Below are 19,103 nucleotides of genomic sequence, written 5' to 3' on the forward strand. Positions count from 1 at the left end.
GCAAACAGAAAGGTGGTTTATGGCAGCTAAGAGGGAGAGAGGTGGGAAGGTGGTGGAAAGAAGCAGGGCTGAGATAAAGTGGAGTGCGATCAGGACAGGTTTATGTGCTTTAGTATTCTGCGTATCATGCCAATAAGGCCGGGTTCTGTGACTCCCAGCTGGACCATCACAGAGAATGGGAGCCACCCTGCTCTCAGAAATGAGCTGCCCACTCTAAGGAAAAGCATCGCCATATTGTGGAACAGGCCCAGGAAGCTCTCTGCCCAGTTTGGCCTCATTAGATGGAGGCCTCCCAGCAGGGTCAGAAGGGCCGGGTGCACCAGGGTGGGGACGAGCCAGGCCACAGTGGGAACACTGGGGAAGAGGGTGACTCAGAGGAACAGAGAGCCAGACCAGCAGCTCCCTGGGGGGAGGGTGGTGGTTCAACTCTCTGATCAAAACGACCCTCTTCAGACAAAGGTAGTCACCTTTTGAAGGAGCTCCCAGGAGACTTTTGGTGGCTGGAGGAATAGAGGACAGGAGGCAGGCACACCTGCCAGTGTGGCTCCGATAATGCCAAGGAAGCATGAAGCATTTGGGACCTTGGAATATCCAAGTGACAGATGGATTTTAAAGAAACACTCCTTAAGAAGGTTTTAAAACCTTCAAAGATAGGCCTTTCCTGATGCCAAATAAGCACAATGACCAGCTTCCCCAGCCCTGGAACCAGGACCTGTGGTGCCATTTGCAGGAAACGAAGCAAAAAGGAAATGTTGAGTCATTGGTTCAAACAGCGGGTCAAAAGCGCCATTGACACCCTAAAATATAGAGTCTTCCTTTCCTCCCTGGTCTCTTAATTGGTCACGGGAGTTTTATTTGCTATTTCATGTGAAACTCTCTGGGTGCTGGATACTCTTGGGGTAAGCAGAGACCCTAACAGGCATCTGGGGGCCTCGCCCTGCAACTTGGGCACGGTGTCTACCAGTTGCTGGGTCCCCTTCCAGCCAGCCCAGGACAGACATGGTGCTCTGGCCAGTTTTCGGGAAGTCAGGCTAGGCATCTCTGCACCCCATGTGTGGTAGGGCAAAGTGGAGACTTGAGCCATTAAGAGCTGCCAGGCTGTGGTTTGGTACCCGACACAGCAGCTCTGCACACTGACGCTGAATCATGGAGGCTGGCAGTGGCTAACAGGCACCTGTAAGTGATAACCGAAGTAGCAGAAGCTGGAAAACAAAGCAGTGGGGACAGAAGAATCCCCCTTTAGGCTGAGTGCAGTAAAAGTCTCTAAGCTGTATAAGCTAAGGGTCCCTAGGCTGTTGACAAGTTGTACCCACATAAGGCATGTAGAATGCACCCTCCGATAGAATCGCACCAACTCTCTTGCCTTGGTGTACCCCAAACTTGCTTATGGATAAAGTGCTGTGCTCAGGGCTCAGACTTTGGGAATCATCCCTCTGGGCCATGGCACCACTAATAAAATGTTGCTTCCAGATCTGGGAGTCCTGACCCTCATTTATCCCCACAACCAACCAACCTGGGAGGAAAGGTGGCCCCCAAGGGTGCTAGGCACTGCGATGCACTCAGCTCCTGGACCAGGACACGGGTAGTTCACCCCTACTCAGCCACCCACTGGATGTGCCATTGCACAGCTGTCCTGAGGCAAAACATTGCTGTCATCCCCTGGCAGAGATGCCCTGCCCCAAGCTGGCCTGCACCCACTCCCTGTCAGAGCTGCAGGGTAGCATGAGTCACTGCGAGGGTGGAAAGAAGAAGGCTACCTGGGGCCCGGGCACTGGGGGAGGGAGCTGGCTGCTGAGAGGCACCCCATGAGAACAGAAGCTCCATGGACCAGCGCATGCACCACTGAACGGTTGGACCTCAACCACTAAACATAAATCCAAAGAGGAAATTATAAGAATTTCCTGCCGGGAGCCACAGGTTTCTTCTACTTTGTCTTCCTCTAAGAGTAAAGGCCCCATGCACAGGTGGGTGATCATCCAGCCTCCTGAGGTTGCAGTGTTCCGAGGCGCGGGCCAGTCCTGCCTATAATCTACCCACCACTCAGCTGCCTGCCTGTTCCCCACTTGCTCACTGGCGTACAGGTGGAGAAAATCTCCCAGACTCTCTCCAGGTAACCCAGGTGCTGACGGTTTTGGAAGCTCAGAGCTCCTCTGTAGACAGGATTTTAAATAAGTTGGAGTCCTATATAATTAAAATAATTTTGAATGAAAATTACCACTTTGGTAATTGCTATTCTATTATAATATTTACTCCCATTTCCATGGCGTAACTTATCTCATTAATTACCGCTGGAAGACAGTTAGTCAATGAATAATTAATTAGATGAGATAACCAAGGGAGCAACAGTACTTAAGAAAAAGACTTTGAAAGAAAGCATCACCCCCACCCAGTCCTGTTAATGAGAGCCTCACAGTGCCAGGGTCAACTGCTAGGCGTGAGCCCCTTAGCCGTCACCTGCTGTGAGCAGAGGTCAACAGAAAAATCTCTTTAACAGTCCTGGAGTTCTCAGTGGCGTTTGCTTTATCCAAACAGACAGTTCTTTGCACGAATAACTCAGCAAAAATACAAATTAGAAATAGCATCCAAAGGTCAGCACGGAGCTGGGACAGCAGCTCAGGCTTCATAGAAAGTAGGGATCTGATGTTTTCCATCAGATCCTGGGGAGGGGAGGAAGCAGGAGCTCAGCCAGAGGCCTTCAAGCTGTAAAATGGTTCCCCCTCCACCCTGGTTTCCTCATTTCAGGCCCAACCAACACTGAAGAAAATACAAAACACGCTCCACACACAGAAAGATACATGCTTGGAAAATCAAGAAGTGGCTGTGTAATATTTTCACTGGAAATATGGTGCTTGTTCCAGTGTGTGTGTGTGTGTGTGTGTGTGTGTGTGTGTGTGTGTGTGTGTTGGTGCTGGGGTGCACCCAGGGTCTCACAGGTGCTAAGCACACACTCTACCACCCAGCGGCACCTCCAGCCCTGTCCCCCAATTCTGTTGTATGAAAATGAGTTTTCAAGGCAGCTCTCTGGAAAGGTAAGGCAGGATTTTGATCTAAGTTGCATCCATCATTTGTATATATATATGGTCCTTCAAGATCTTGACATTTTCTTATGCAATTTCCAATAGTTTTACTGAACATATTCTTTTTTTTTTTTTTTTTTTTTTTTTTGTACCAGGGATTGAATTCAGGGGCACTCGACTACTGAGCACATCCCCATCCTATTTTGTATTTTATTTAGAGACAGGGTCTCACTGAGTTGCTTAGTGCCTTGCTTTTGCTGAAGCTGGCTTTGAACGAGATCCTCCTGCCTCAGCCTCCTGAGCCACTAGGATTATGGGTGTGTGCCACTGTGCCCAGAGAATGTTTTCTTCTTAATGGTCTTTGCTTGCCAGGTGAAATACAGGACATGCAGTGAGAGCTGAATTAAGGATCATTGATAATATGTAATGTTAGGAATATATTTATACCATAGGATTATTCATTGTTCCTGGATTTCTGTCTGCTAGATTTGGCAACTGTGGGTTTGGATCTTTCTTATTCATCCAGTGCAAAAATGGATGGTACTGAGCACATATGGCACCAAGCACAGAGAAGTGAATGTGGATGAGTGACTTAAGAAAGATGAATGACATCTGGAAACGGCTTCGCCATTAAGTAATGAGTGGGAGATTTCCCACTTGAGTTTCTGCAAGATGTCTTCTGGGCTGGATGACAGGATTCTAGATGGAGTGACAGGTGAGAAGATTAATTACAATTAATCAAAGATTGGGAAGTTTGGGGACCTGGGAATTCATATTTCAAGTTTGCAGAGCCACATTTGAAAAGCAATGAAATGCAACAGACATTGCGATGGGAGAAAGAGTCAGAAGATAAAAGAGATGCGGTGGAGAAACATCCACTGTATCTTCAAAGTCACAAAATTCGGGGTCAAAATACTTTCCTTTAGAGCTTTTGGATGAGTTCAAAGGGATGAAAAGCAACACTGATATGACCACTTTTCCAATGAAATAAAACCTATTTATGTCTTGATGACTGAAACACCCGGCAGCTAATTTTGAATTCTGCAGTGGCCACGTGAAAAGACTAGGATTTCTACTAAAAAAATGTACCAAGTGCACTGATTCTGGGCAGGTGCTGAGTTACAGAGGGGTCTTCAGTGCTCAGAAATTAACCGAGCTCCCCCACAACACGCCACCTGCATTCTGTTGCCTCTGGATAATTAGACCATGGAAGATGTTATTTGATTCAACAGAACATACTTGTTAATGAAGTTGGCATTTAATAAGGCTGTTCTAGGTGGATACAATATCTTTATTTTACTTTTATGTGGTGCTGAGAATTGAACCCAGTGCCTCACACGTACTAGGCAAGTGCTCTACCACTGAACCTCAGCCCCAAGGAAGTGCTTGCTTTAAAGTATTTCACTGAAAGAAAGCAAAGTCTGCTAATTCAAGGTCCATTTTCCAAGTGCATGTTTGCCAATTTTATTCATATACTACATTAAAGCTGGAAAATTCCTTTGGAAAGCCATTCTTCTGCATACCAGATAGTTCATTTTATTTATTTCTGCGATCCTGGGGATTGAATCCAGGGTCTTGTGCATGCTAGGCAAGCGCTCTACCACTCAGCTACACAGCCAGCCCTTATACCACAGTGTGCAGATTTTCCTATTGAGCTGGATGCCACTTGCCTGTTTTAGTCAGGGACAATGGTGTTTCAGTTTGTTCAGGTTGTTATAACAAAATGCCATAGACGAGGTGGCTTAAGCCACAGAATTCATTCCTCACAGTTGTGAATGATGGGAAGTCCAAGATCAAGGTGCCAACCTCTCTGGCAGAGACCTCCTCCTGGCATGTAGGTACCCATCTTGCTGTGTGCCTGCATGGCTGCTCTGTGCACTCTCAGAGAGAGAGAGAGAGAGAGCCCTGGTCTGTCTTCCTCTTCTTATAAGGCTGCTAATCCTGTTATGGGGGCTCTATCCTTATTTACCTTACCTAAATCGAATGATCTTCCAAAGGCCCCACCTCCTAATACAAGGCACTTCGGGTCAGGGTTTTCAGTGTAGAATTTGTGTAGGAGACATGGAATTCTGCTCATAACTGAAGTGGAGACTGGGAAGGCTGCCTGCTGGTAGCAAATTTCACTATTAACTCCCTTCTGGAAGCTGCTTATGGGGGCAAGTGGCCCAATAGCTCAGAAAGGAGACCATCATGGAGGGGAGAGCCCATAAAGACCCAGCTCTTTTAAGAGCTTCGCCTCTCCCAGGGTTGGATGAAGATTTCCAGCACATGATCTTTATCAGCACACTCTCTGCATGAAGTGCACTAAACTCCAAAACTTTTAAAGCCCCAGCACATGATGCCACAAGTGAAAATTCCACACCACGAAACCCTGTCTCTTAAAAATAACCTACACAATTACCTTCAGGTACAAGGTATGTATTTTGTTTTGAGACTAGGGTCCCGTCCCCAACATATACTGTTATATATAATTCCAAAATTAAAAAAAAATGATCCAGGCACAGTGGCACACACCTGTAATTCCTGTGGCTTGGGAGGCTGAGGCAGAAGAATCATGAGTTCAAAGCCAGCCTCAGCAAAAGCAAGGCACTAAACAACTGAATGAGACCCTATCTGTAAATAAAACACAAAATAGGGCTGGGGATGTGGCTCAGTAGTCGAGTGTCCCTGAGTTCTATCCCTAGTACTCTCACCCTAAAACAAAAATGAAATCTAAACCACTTCTGGTCCCAAGAATTTTGGATCAGGGATAGTCAAGCTGTTCTAGTTAAGGCTTAGGGACAGGAAGTACTGTGGGCTGCCTCTGGGAAGCTGGCCCAGCAGGACATGGAAGATGGATCAGCACGATTGTGCTGGCTTGAGTTGGGCCACATCCATGGGAGTGCTTGGAAATGTGGCCTCAAAAGCTCAGCATTACAGCTGGATCTTCCAGGACATCAAGAGCTATGTATTGAAGACCTGGAATACAGCACATGGCACTACTGGGAGGTGGAACCTTTAGGGAGTGGGGCCTCATGGAAGAGAGTTAGGTCATTGGGGGTGTGGTCATTGAAGGGTTATTGGGCCTCTTTCTTTGACTTCCAAGCCACTAGGAGATGGAAAGCTTTGCTCCACCCCATGTCCTCTGCCTTGATGTGCTGCCTCATCATAGGGCTAAAGCACAACAAGTAAAATCAAGAATCAATAAATGGGATGGAATCAAATTAAAAAGCTTCTTCTCAGCAAAGGAAACAATCAATAATGTGAAGAGAGAGCCTATAGAATGTGACAAAATATTTACTACGTGCACTTCTGAGCACTAATCTCCAGGACATATAAAGAACTAAAAAATTTTAACACCTAAAAAAACAAATAGGCAAAGGAACTGAAGAGATACTTCACAGAAGAAAAAATACAATCTATCAACAAATATATATAAAAAAAGTTGAACATCTCTAGCAAGTAGAGAGATGCAAATCAAAACTACTCTAAGATTTCATTTCACTCTAGTCAGAATGGCAACTATCAAGAATACAAGCAACAATAAGTGTTGGTGAGGATGTGGGAAAAAGGTATAGTTAAATATTGCTGTGGGATTGCAAATTGGTGCAACCACTATGGAAAGCAGTGTGGAGATTCCTCAGAAAACTTGGAATGGAATCATCATTTGACCCAGCAATCCCACTCCTTGGTTTATACCCAAAGGACTTAAAATCAGTATATTACAGTGACTCAGCCACATCAACATTTATAGCAGTTCAATTCATAATAGCTAAACTAAGGAACCAACTTAGGTGCCCTTCAACAGATGAATGGATAAAGAAAATGTGGTACATATACACAATTGAATATTTCTAAGCCTTAAAGAAGAACAAAATTATGTCATTTGCTGGTAAATGTATGGGGCTGGAGAATATCATGCTAAGTGAAATAAGCCAATCCCAAAAAACCAAAGGCTGAATGTTTTCTCTGATATGCAGATGCTAACTTACAATAAGGGTGTGAGGGCAGTAGGGAAGAATAGAGACACTTTGGGTTAGACAGAGGGGAGTGAAGGGAGGGGGGAGGGTACAGGGCTGTGTAGGAAGGACAATAGAATGAATCAGACATTATTACCCTATATACATATATGATTACACAACTGGTGTGATTCTACGTCATGCACAACCAGAAGAACAAGAAGTCATACTCTATTTATTTATAATGTGTCAAAATGCATTCTACTGTCATGTATAACTAATTAGATCAAATTTTAAAAATAGATTTTGAAGAGTAGTATTTAAAAAAAAAAAAGCAATGGGAACAACAATCCACCTGCTGAAACCTGTGAAATTTTAAGCCAAAACAAAGCTTTCCTTCCTAAAAAGTTGATTATCTCAGGAATTCATAGTGACGCACAGGATTAAGTTGGCTTTCTCTTCATTGGTAGCCTGTTTCTTATGTTAACTGTGACCTGTCATGGCACCCAATCCAAACGATGTCCTTTTAATATGACCCCATCTGCCTGCCAAGAGGCTAACTGTGGTAAAATAAAACATAAAATTTACCATCTTAACCATTTTATAAGTGTGTAGTTCAAGAGTGGTAAGTACATTTCCATTGTCATGCAATCTCAAGAACACTTTTCTTTTCCTCAACTGAAACTTCATACCTGTTACACAGAAGCTGCCACCTTCCCTTCACCCCAACACTCATTCTCCTTCCTGTCTCTGTGAGCTGGATTATTCTAGCTCCCTCACACAAGTGGAATCATGTAGTTCTTGTCCTAGTGTGACAGTAATATGTCCTTAGGGTTTATCCACGTTGTATCAGAATTTCCTTCCTCCTCAATAATGCTCCAATCCATTGAATGGCTCTACCCACTTCGTTCATCCATTCATCTGTGGAGACACTTGAGTTCCTTCTATCTTTTAGCTCTTGTGAACAATGCTGCTATGAACACGGATTGCCAAACACCTGATCACACCTCTGCTCTCAGTTCTCTTGGGTGTATCCAGAAGTGAGATTGTTGCATCATATGGTAGTTCTACTTTTATTTTCCTTTTTGAGAATCTGCCATACTGCTTTCCACAGAACTGTACCATTTTATACTTCCACCACCAACACACAAGGATTCTACTTTCTCCACAACTTCACCAACAGTTTTTATTTTTTAAAGTAACCTTCCCAATAGGTGTGCTATCTCATTGTAGTTTCAGCCAGTGGAGGAGGGATTGTGCCCATAGTTACACTTTGGTGTCGGCATAAATTGGGGCATGTGGTGACGGTAGCTACGCTCAGTTTTGGGAATCATATGGGGACTACTGCTACTGTGGCCTTTACGGATCCACTGAGGCTGGGAGACCGGAGGCCAGAGTCCTGGGCTTTGGGGAAGAGCTGAATAGTCTTTCGAGGGGGGTGAGGTCCTGCCTACGACTACCTCACTATTCATCTACTTGAATTCCCCTCCAGGAGTGTCTCCAGGTAACCAAGATAGTGACAGCTTTGAAAGTTGAAGGAAGTCTCTGTGGAGACAGGATTTTAAATAAGTTGGAGTCCCATGTCATTAAAATAATTTTGAATAGAAATTGCCATTCCTGTAATTGCTTTTTTAAAAAAAATTTTAGTTGTTCATGGACCTTTATTTTATTTATTTATATATGGTGCTGAGGTCAAACCCAGTACCTCACACATGCTAGGCAAGCGCTCTACCACTGCGCTATGACCCCAGCTCTCCTGTAATTGCTTTTTTATTATAATATTTAGTACCATTGCTATTATGAACCTCATTCCATTAGTTACTATTGGAGAAAAACTTCCAGTTGTCTCTAGGTTGAGGGTAAAGAATTAAGGGTAAAAAGGGTCTTTTTTTTTTTTAAAGTAGCAACTGTATTACTAAGGGACATGTCCTATTTGTCATTAGCTTTTTGTTTTAGTTTATATAGTTTTTTTCCCCTAAAATAATGTCCAAAGGCCTGACAGCATTGCTGCAAGGGGAAGAGAAGTGGATATATCACTCTCTCCTCTTGATAGATGGGAAAACAGACTCAGAGAAATAAAGTCAACCCACGGGTATTCACGCTCTGTATCTGGCACTGTCCGAGGAGCCGAGACCAGACAGATCAGGATGGAGCTTGGTGTCCACGGGAAGGCAGGAAAGGAGGCAGCTCCATACAGCAAAATGAGTGCCACCAAGAGGAGCATGGAGCCTGCTGGGGGGACAGGAGGTGAGGGGGGACAGAGCATCTAAGCTGTGACCTGAAGAATGGGAAGGAGTCGGCCCGGTAAGCTGAAGGAGGGGAGGAGGAAGGAGTGGAGGGTAGAAAGGGTTTCAGGCAGAAGGAACAGTATGTGTGCACAGGTGTGGAAGAACAAAGCCTTCTGTGGCTGAAGTCCCCAAAGGGGTCTGTGACACAGCAGGGCTTGAAGGGGATCTGGAAAGCCATGCTGGTTGAGCCTGAGTGTTTTTTTTTTTTTTTTTTTAAGAAAGAGTGAGAGGAGAGAGAGAGAGAGAGAGAGAGAGAGAGAGAGAGAGAGAGAGAGAGAGAGAGAGAGAGAGAGAGAGAAGAATTTTTTAATATTTGTTCTTTTAGTTCTCGGCAGACACAACATCTTTGTTGGTATGTGGTGCTGAGGATCGAACCCGGGCCGCACGCATCCCAGGCGAGCGCGTTACCGCTTGAGCCACATCCCCAGCCCAAGCCTGAGTGTTTTAATCCCTGACAGCCAGGTGACTTGTATGGCCCCACAGCCCTGGAGCTTCACTTTGCTTCTCTGCGGCAAGGAAGCCAGGGTGACTGATGGCAGGTGCCATCAGTATATGGGTGGGGTTCCCATGTGAAGATGCGGTGGGCACAGAATTGCTGTGGCAGCAGAACTGGTCCTTTGCAAATGCTAATGAAGAAGGTACCAGCTCCCCAGCCAGCTGGAGGGAGAAAGGCCTTCAGGAAATGTCAGTCTTAGGAAGTGACCTTGGCTTGGCTCTTCTCTGGTCAACATATAAATCTGCCTGAACCTGACTGCTGCACTTTTCAAGTGCCCGGTCATCTTCCATTGAAAGTGTAGAAAGAAGGCTGAAATCTCGAGAACGGATACCTTGGGTGCACAAGAACTAGGTGAGGCATGTCCTACCAAGAAGCCCCCAGCACAATCCATCTTATGGGCAGAACAGAACAGCCCGAGGTCCCAGGTGCAGCCCTCAGGCTTGTGCTGTGAGCAGAACTCAGGCTGAGCCGAATCCTCTCCTGTTTTTTGTTTTTGGAGGGGGGTGCCAGGGATTGAACTCAGGGGCACTCGACCACTGAGCCACATCCCCAGCCCTATTTTGTATTTATTTAGAGACAGGGTCGCACTGAGTTGCTTAGGGCCTTGCTATTGCTGAGGCTGGCTTTAAACTTGCGATCCTCCTGCCTCAGCCTCCTGAGCCACTGGAATTACAGGTATGCACCACCGTGCCCCACTGAATCTTGTTCTATTTTAAGAGGATCCAGGACTGCAGAGAGGGGATAAGGCCCTGAGGCAACCAGTCCATTGTGTCAGGCCCTCTCCACCCAAGGCCACATGGCTACCAGTAAACTGGGCTCCAGGAGATGGCTCTCCTTCTTCCTGTGTGCCTTCACCTTGGATAAGTGACTCCTTCTCTGTAGGAGTCAGTTCCCATGTGTAAGATGGGGATAAAGATGCCTGCCCCAGAGGGCTGTCTGGTAATGAGATGGGTTGGTGACAGTAGAGCCCCCAGCACGGGCTCTGGGGTAGTGATCCTGCTTTAGCCAGAGGCCTCAAGTCCATGTCTTTGTCAGAGAGGGACTGGTTATCCTCTGGCTTTGTGTTCATCTTTCAACAACACCAAAGGCCCACTGTCCTTCTGGAATTACATTAAATAGCTCCAGGCTGGGGCAAAGGCTCAGAGAAAACCTGGATCTTCCTCACATATTCCCTCAGATGACTCAGACCTTGATCTGTCATGCTTGGGTAGCGTCCATGGCTATTTTCCGTGGCTCCTCCCAGCACTAGGCTCAGGCAGGCTGAATAGGGGTTACTGTCTCCATTTTAATATGAAGGTCCGTGGCTCTCTGATTCATTCATTGGCTGTGAACAGGGTGGACAGGGCCATGCAGAGGCCAAGTGGAGAGTGGCCAGGGCTTTAGATGGGCTGGGCTTCCTGGAGCCCCAGCCAATTTGCCAGATCAGGACCAGCGAGCGGACCCACCTCGTCTGTGAAATGTGAAAGGGGCCGTGGCTTTGCCCTGCACAAGCAGCTGTTCTGCTTCAATATTTTAACTGAATTGACCAGACAGTGAGCCGTGCCACACTGGACACTGCCTCTCAGGATTTTGGGAGGGCAACGGGCAGAAGACAGGGTAACGATCCACAGCCAGGGCCACAGAGAACTAACTCCGGAGGCTGGGAAACCTTGCTTGGCATTCTGTGAGTCAGGTGGCTGTCTCCAGGTAGCCGGGACGCACAGGGCAGGGGTTTGATGGTGTCTGGTGAGGACGACACTGCAGGAGGATGTGGCATGGCCACAAGTCACTGGCCTGGGAGCCAGGACAGGGAAAGGAGCTGGACAGAGCTAGAAAGGTCAGGCTGCTCCAGTTAGTGGGGGCACATTAACCTTCCCACGGCAGCAGGGGGCTCATGGGCTCCAGAATGCAGCCATCAAAGGCCAGCCAGCCTGGCTGGATGAACGCAGGTCCAAGGCTATCTCTGGGAGGGCCATTAAAAGAGCAGGTCACAGGAAGGGGAGGCCACCTGGGGAGTGCAGAAAAGCAGGGTCAGGTCCAGCCTCGAGTGAGCAGCTGGTCATGTAGCATGCTCCAGCTGGCTCTGCAAGGAGTCCAAATCCAGAGAGCCAAATGGCCCAGGCTGACCATCCTGGGGGTTGGGATCATGCAATGGAGAGAACGGGAGTGGAAGGGGGTTCCGTTCTACAGGGTTCTTAAAGCCAGAGACAGAGGACTCCATGGGCTTTGGCTGGTTCTCTCCAACAAAGGGAGATTTCAAACAAAACAAAATGAATTGGTATCACGATTTAAATAAAGTCCCAACAAAAGCAATTAAGTGGTTTGTGGTTTGGGTTTAAACAAAACAAAGCAAACAAAACAAAATAACAAACCCCACCACGTCTGTCGACTGGCTCTAAACCACGCACAAATGTTTCTCCAGCTGGGCCTCCACTCACTGCCACACGGACAGGGAAGACGTCACCCAGGACAGGGCTTCCCAGGGTTCAGAAATGCACACGTGCCCTGGAGAGGTGCCTTTTTGAACCTTCTTTTTTCCTCCTGTCAGATATATTATTTGTTGCCCTTGGGTTTCCTTTAGACTCAGTTCAATTAGGTTCAGCCTCACTTGCAAAATTGAAAAGGGGTGGGGGACCACAGGTCACATCTTTACCTTGATCAGTTTCAACATTCTAAGATCAGTAGTTACTCGTCAACAATAGGTTCTGTGCAGGACACTGAGTCTTTAACTCAATCAAAGTAGCTGCCCAGGAAGGTACAGGTGTACTTCTTCAGAAATGCATAATCATAAATAACGGTGTGGGGTAGAGAGCAGTAACAAATATGGAAAATTATGCTAATTACACAATAGTTTTCCTCTTTTTTAGGGGGAGGGTACCAGGGATTGAACCAGGAGCACTTAACCACTGAGCCACATGCTCAGCCCTTTTAATTTTGAGGCAGTGTCTCTGTGAGTTGCTTAGGCCTTGCTAAACTGCTGAGGCTGGCTTTGAACTCCTGATCCTCCTGCCTCAGCCTCTGGAGCTGGTGGGATTACAGGCGTGTGCCACCACACACTGGCCAATTTTCTCTCTTATCTCTGATCTTGAGATGTCACATGCATTAAGTACAGACAATGGTTTTCTTAGGAAGTGAATTAAAACAAAAATTCAATGAATCACAAGGCGACCCAGCGCTGCTTTCCTTCCTGGAAGGCGCACCTACACAGGAATCTGAAGGCACACGCAGAGTGCAAAGGCTTCAAGCAAAAAATCATTCATAGACCTGTGATTTCAATATTTCATATCAGGTAACTTTATGACTTACTCTCATAGGATGTGTTCAGAAGATAGGGAACACAGAGTGGGACGATAATGAGTGGCCATTAGTAATTTAAAGTACAGTCTCAGCTGTTGAGTCATTGGCCTATGAAGAGTCTGGCTCCCTCTGGCCCGTTTCTGGGGTTTACAGACCACTGTGATGCCAATCAACCCTGGGGATGCCAACTGGCTTTGCTTCTCCACAGTCACAGACGTGGCTGTAGGAGCAGGGGAGTGGAGGTGTCCAGCTGTCCCCATCACAGAAGACCGGGGTCACTTCCTTCCCTAGCAGAGGAGGAAGGGAGGAATGTCCAGGATGGACCTCTAGCACCTTAAATCCACATGAGAACACTGGCTTCCCACTCTAGACCTATGGGAGGGAACCACTCTGAAGAACTCGGAGTCTTGGCACAGGCTGCCCACATCTTATCCAATGTGCTCCGGAGCAGAACAGTTTCAGATTTGGGATTTTTTTCTTTTCTTTTAATTTTTTTTTTTTTGCAGTATTTTCATATACATAGTGATGTATCTTGGGGAGGGGATCCAAGTCTAAATATGAAATTCATTTTTGTTGCACACTGGCCTTACAACCATAAACCTAAAGGTAATTTGATAGACTATTATTAATAACATTATGCATGAAACAGTTTTATGGTGTGGAGTTTTCCACTTGGTGTGACAGTGGCACTCCAAACAGTTCTGGCTTTTGGAACAATTTGGATTTCGAGTTTTGGATTAGGGATGCTCAAGTTGTATCTGCAGAGCTATCCATTCATTATTTTCTTTTCATGCTTTTGTTTTAGGGGGGCAGGTACCAGGGATTGAACTAAGAGGCACTCAACCACTGAGCTGCATCCCCAGTCTATTTTGTATTTTATTTAGAGACAGGGTCTCACTGAGTTGCTTAGGGCCTTGCTTTTGCTGAGGCTGGCTTTGAACTCGCCATTCTCCTGCTTCAGCCTCCCAAGCCGCCAGGATTACAGGCGTGTGCCACTGTGTCCAGCTCTTTTAATGCTTTTTTATTGTGGCAAATTACACATCACACATTTTAAACATTCAAGTGCACTATTAAGTGGCATTGAGGACACTCATGGTGGCGAGCAACCAACATACTACTGTTTTCTTACAAAGAGGCCAAACTCTTCTAAGTAGTCCCCAGCTCACATCACCCTGACCCCTCCTGCAGGCGCGTGGCAATTGTGGCATCAACTACAAGGGTTAACACTTGTTCTCACCCAGGGACCCCTCCTGCCACCTCCTCCTTGGCTAGATGACAGGCAGCAAGTCCATATTAATCCTCAAGTGTTCCCAAGCACACTAAACCTTTTAAAGGGCAATTAGTAGCTTTATACAACTCGTTATTTATTTACTCAAAAGACTGTAACTTCTTCTGGTCTGCCCTCTTCTATTGTGTAAAGTACATGTTTGGGACTTTTTAAAATGTGTATTATTTACCTGATAGGACTCAATAGCTTCTCTGGAACCATTCTGTTTTATTGTGGAAATGAGTACTATAGAGGCTCTTTAAAAGCTGGGTTTTAGACCTGACAGCCTGGTTCTCCTTGTTAATGTCCTATTAATGCAGCCTCCAGAGCTAACAGTCACTGAAGGGCTGTGAGGGACACTTATGTGACTTCCCTGTAGGAGCAGTGAGGCTGAGGGTCTCTATCTCTGCGAATGCAGATGGATGCCACAGCATCCTGTTAGAGAGGGGAGCCCTGCCAAGCGGCTCAGCCAGCACTGGGTGAGCTCTATGCCCCCAGACAATGCTGCACCCACATTTCCCTGCTATCTGTAGACTACTGTATGCTTTTTTGGGGGGTTGGGTACTGGAGATTGAATTCAGGGGCACTTGGCCACTGAGTCACATCCCCAGCCCTATTTTGTATTTTATTTAGTGAGAGGGTCTCATTGAGTTGCTTAGCACCTTGCTTTTGCTGAGGCTGGCTTTGAACTCGTGATCCTCCTGCCTCAGCCTCCAGAGCTGCTGGGGTTACAGGTGTGGGCCATTGCACCTGACATGCTGTTTGCTTTTGAAATAAGTATTATTTGCTTGGAAATAATAAAATGTAGCCGATTCTTTGGAGACCAGCTGGAAGAGCATCAGGAAATGACCCAGGATTGAGCCTTCCAGGGCATGGAGTAGAAAGAGACGGGTGGAGACGGGTGGTGGCCACGGAGAGGCACACATGAAGCTCTCTCAGGTCCCAGGGCTCAGCTTTCAGGGGAGGAGAAGCTGGATTAGAACAGGTTATAAAGCAGGGATGGGTGAGAATCAGCAAAGGACATTTCTTGGGATCTGTTGACATTTGTTTTCTGAGAATGTCCATATGAAAAGATGCCAAACTCTTATTTACCAGTTGTTTCTTGTATTTTAACATTCTACTATTTTTCACACTTTTTTTAAAGCCTATTAGGAGAGGACTACGTTAGAGAGCATCTTCCGGTGTGTGGATGAGGGTGTTTCTTAGGTGCAACAGGGTAATTATTAGCATGTGGAAGAGGAACGAAGCACCTTTTCTAGTAGTCACCTCACTTGATGTCCCTACACCTGCAGAATGGGTATTTATCATCATCCTGTTTATGCCATGAGGAAGTCAAGACTCAGATGTGTAAATACTTTATGCAAAGTCAATTCCAGCCGCAGGTTCAAGGATCTGAAGTCCCACGCCTGCTCTGCGATGTCTTGTAAAGAAAGGAGAGAGGAGGAACAGAAGGTTGTGGGTTTTTCTTTTTCCCTTTTTATCATGAGAGCAGAGTTGAGGGGCATAATTTTCATTCTTGGTCTGTCTTGTTTGAAAGGCATGCAGTAAGGGAGGGTTTTGTACAAAGTCCTACCTACTGTTCAGGACAAGGTTCCTGCCTCAGGAATTGCTGGGACATAAATACACTGAGCCAGCAGAGGACAGAAGCCGCGATTCCATGAGGCGCTGATGGACTAGGAGCCAGTGAGTGGCTAGGTAAGGTGTCTCTGGAAGATGAGGCTTGATCCACATTGAAGGATGTGCTTCAGAGCCAAGGAAGTCTCCTGCCCTGCTCCCTCGTGCTGTTTACAGCTCCAGCCACTGTCCCTTCAGGTGCCCAACCCACCACAGAAGCCAGGACTTGCACTCCCTGACCACCCTGCAGCCCAGCCCTGCTCATGTCTGCCACTCCTCCTGAAATCTCTGCCTTTCTCCATCCCTGGGTCACTGGCACAACCATCTATCACACGCTACTTAAAATGCCCCTTCCCAGTCCCCGTCCCCAGCGTTCCGGGAGCACTGCAATGCTGTCCCTGCATCTTTAATCCACAGTTATTTCCTCACACTTGACGCATGTGTGTTTGTGTTTTTGTGTGTGTGTGTGTGTGTGTGTGTGTGTGTGTGTGTGACTGAAGCAGCTAGGAGCACTGACTCCTGCACGCATCTGGAAACGCCGACCCATCTGGCTTTAGGGAAGTGGACTGGGACATGCAGGGATGTGAATTTCACTGACAACATCCTCTCTTGAAGGCCTTAGTGTTGAGTTCCTTCTTGGGTGGTGAGGGGTTTATTGGGAGGTTCAGTGTACCGCCTGACACGGGACGGTTCTGACAGGACCCAGGACTATGTATGTACCTGGCAACACCTGAGCATGCACCGTGTTTAATATCTGTGCCTGCGTGTCTCCACCACACCGGACACTCCTCGGGAGTGGAGTCATTGGCCGTGAATTCTGGTGTCTTCCACAAAGACCCGCGCGATGGCTGACCCATGATATGGGTTCAGGACTCTAAAATATTCATTGAATGAATCAAGGGGAAAAAGAAGCGTGAATAATCGGTGGAAATAACACGACAGGCTTTAAGTCCTGTCGCTGCAGGAAGCAGAAATTAAGAGGGGACAAGAGGGGGGCAGGGGCAAGGTCATCTGACCCAACCTCTTCTGGGTACAAAAACCTCTGTGAAGCACCAGTGTAATTATTTTTTTTTTGTCACTGGTTTCTAAATCAATCTCCCTCTAATTTAATTGCACTGGGTAGTTTGGATCTTTTACATGTTTGAGACTTTCCTGCCTGCTCTTAGACTCATTATTTTTCTAATCGTTCGCCCCCCCCCCACATCTGTGACAATTGGTAGTGTTTCCCGATTGTAAAACGCTCTAAAACACCTGCCTTCTTGGACCCTTCGTGATAAGTGCTGCCTGTCAGTCTCCCCCTCCCGAGGCAGCCGTGGCAGTGATGCATGGCCAGCTCCACAAAAGTATTTTTTACTTTAAGCCCAAAGTTACCTTCAATTAACCACAAAGCACTGGTTTAGTTCGTTCGTTCATTTGTTCGTTGCTTTCTCTCATTTATCAGAGGACTTATTGCTAGGTACGGTGACAGAGGCTGGGGACAAAAGGACAACCAAGGCAGAAACAATGTGCGGATGTGGAACATGGCCCAGGCCACCTGCCTCTGAGGGTGCCCCACCTGCTGTGTTGCTGCACAAAGGAGAAGGAGTCAGAGGATCTGGGGTCTAGTCACGGCTCAGTCTCTTGCTCCTGCGTGACCCTGGATGAGCCCCACTATCTGTCTGCAGCTCAGTGTTCTTACCTATAAGATGGCTTCTCTGTCTCTCTCAGGGTTGCTGTGCAGATGATAGAATGAAGACAGCTCAGGGGACAGTGCTCCAACACTCTGAAGCTCTTTAAAAACTTGGTATTCACAGGATGTACCCAGAACAGTTACAAGGACTCCCTTGCTTTGGAGAGACTGGAACACGGGCCTCCGGGGCAGGGTTGATACAGCACCACCTTAACAATGTTGAGACTGGGATTTCAAACTTTCTTATTTTGGCCCTTAAATATGAAATAAACTACAGTAGTACCTGACAGCTCCGACCTCCATCTCACATTGCCAGGGACTGGTAAAATGGTACCCAGAAGGTACACTTCTGGGCTAGGGCCCCCTCCCCAACACACTCTCTCAGCTCTGTTGAGGGTGGTCCACTTGACTAGGAGATGGAGCTGACTGCAAAGCCTCCATCCTGCCAATCAGGTGCCACCTGCCTTCCCTGTTGGCTATGGTGCCACTCTGGTCCTGCTCCCAGACACAGACCATTTCACATTCTTCTACTTATGTGGAGGTGAAATCCCCTTAATGTTCGGCTATTTCCCATTTACTTAATATTATTCTATTCTCCCTAATGGAAAAAGAGATTCCATGCATGAGATTGATTAGAGAAAGGGCAAAATGGAGACGAGCAAATACATGAGCCTGAAGGAGCCCTTCTCCTCGCCAGGTCAAGGCCCCTCTGGCTGGTAAAGCCATGGGCTCGAGGGCCTCCCAGCCACCACATCCCCAGCTCCAGCACAGCACCCCACAGAGTATGCCGGATGTGCTCAGCAAATATTTGTGGAATAAATGAGTAAATCAATGGCAGTTGTTTGGATTTCAATATAAATGGATCTTGGACCTGAGATATTGCCAGATGGGCAGACAGGTTACAGTCTGGCGATGCATCTCCAAGGCTATAAAAACACAGCCATTGCCCGAGTTGCAGACTGACATTTCAGAAGATGATTATATGCACAATTTAACCACGCGGCCATTTGTGTCCTCCAAGAGTGCCATCGTTTCAACAACTATGTTCATGTTGGCTTTCCTGCTCATCCCTTCCCCCCCTTTTTTTATATCAAGTGCAATTTTTTCCAGCCTCTCATATTTCTAGCTGAATGTGATTTATTCATACAAAATTATGCTCCATTTTTATAAAACCCAAGTTACTGCAAATGATGCTTGAGGTTTTGCAGAAAATATTAATTCCTGATCTGCTGCTATAAAGCATGCTGGCTCTCCGTGCAGCAGCCCTGTCGCCCTGAGACAGATGGAAGCAGTCCCAGGCTATGATTAACTTCTTAGGCCTGGCAATTTTCTCGTGCTCCTCTGGCCCTAGATTTCAAGATTGACCTCCAGCTTCTCTGCAAATGCAGTCGCTCAGCTTGATAAATCACACGAATCCCTTTTCTGATCGGAGTTATCTACTATTTACTACATGGGAAGGGAAGTTAATCGTATTCAAGGCACTTCGTATGCCGCACACACACCCTTCCTTCTTCCTAACAGCAGTTTGCATATTTTCC

The 19,103-nt window shown here is 46.7% G+C and overlaps 1 protein-coding gene across 1 annotated transcript in view; it reads right to left on the reverse strand.

Moving 5' to 3' along the window:
- AFF3 (ALF transcription elongation factor 3) overlaps positions 1–19,103 on the reverse strand; it is a 502,728-nt gene that overhangs the window by 69,090 nt on the left and 414,535 nt on the right. The window lies entirely within an intron of this gene.

Source organism: Spermophilus citellus (assembly GCF_964194105.1).
Source record: "Spermophilus citellus genome assembly, chromosome: 13".
Taxonomy (NCBI): domain Eukaryota; kingdom Metazoa; phylum Chordata; class Mammalia; order Rodentia; family Sciuridae; genus Spermophilus; species Spermophilus citellus.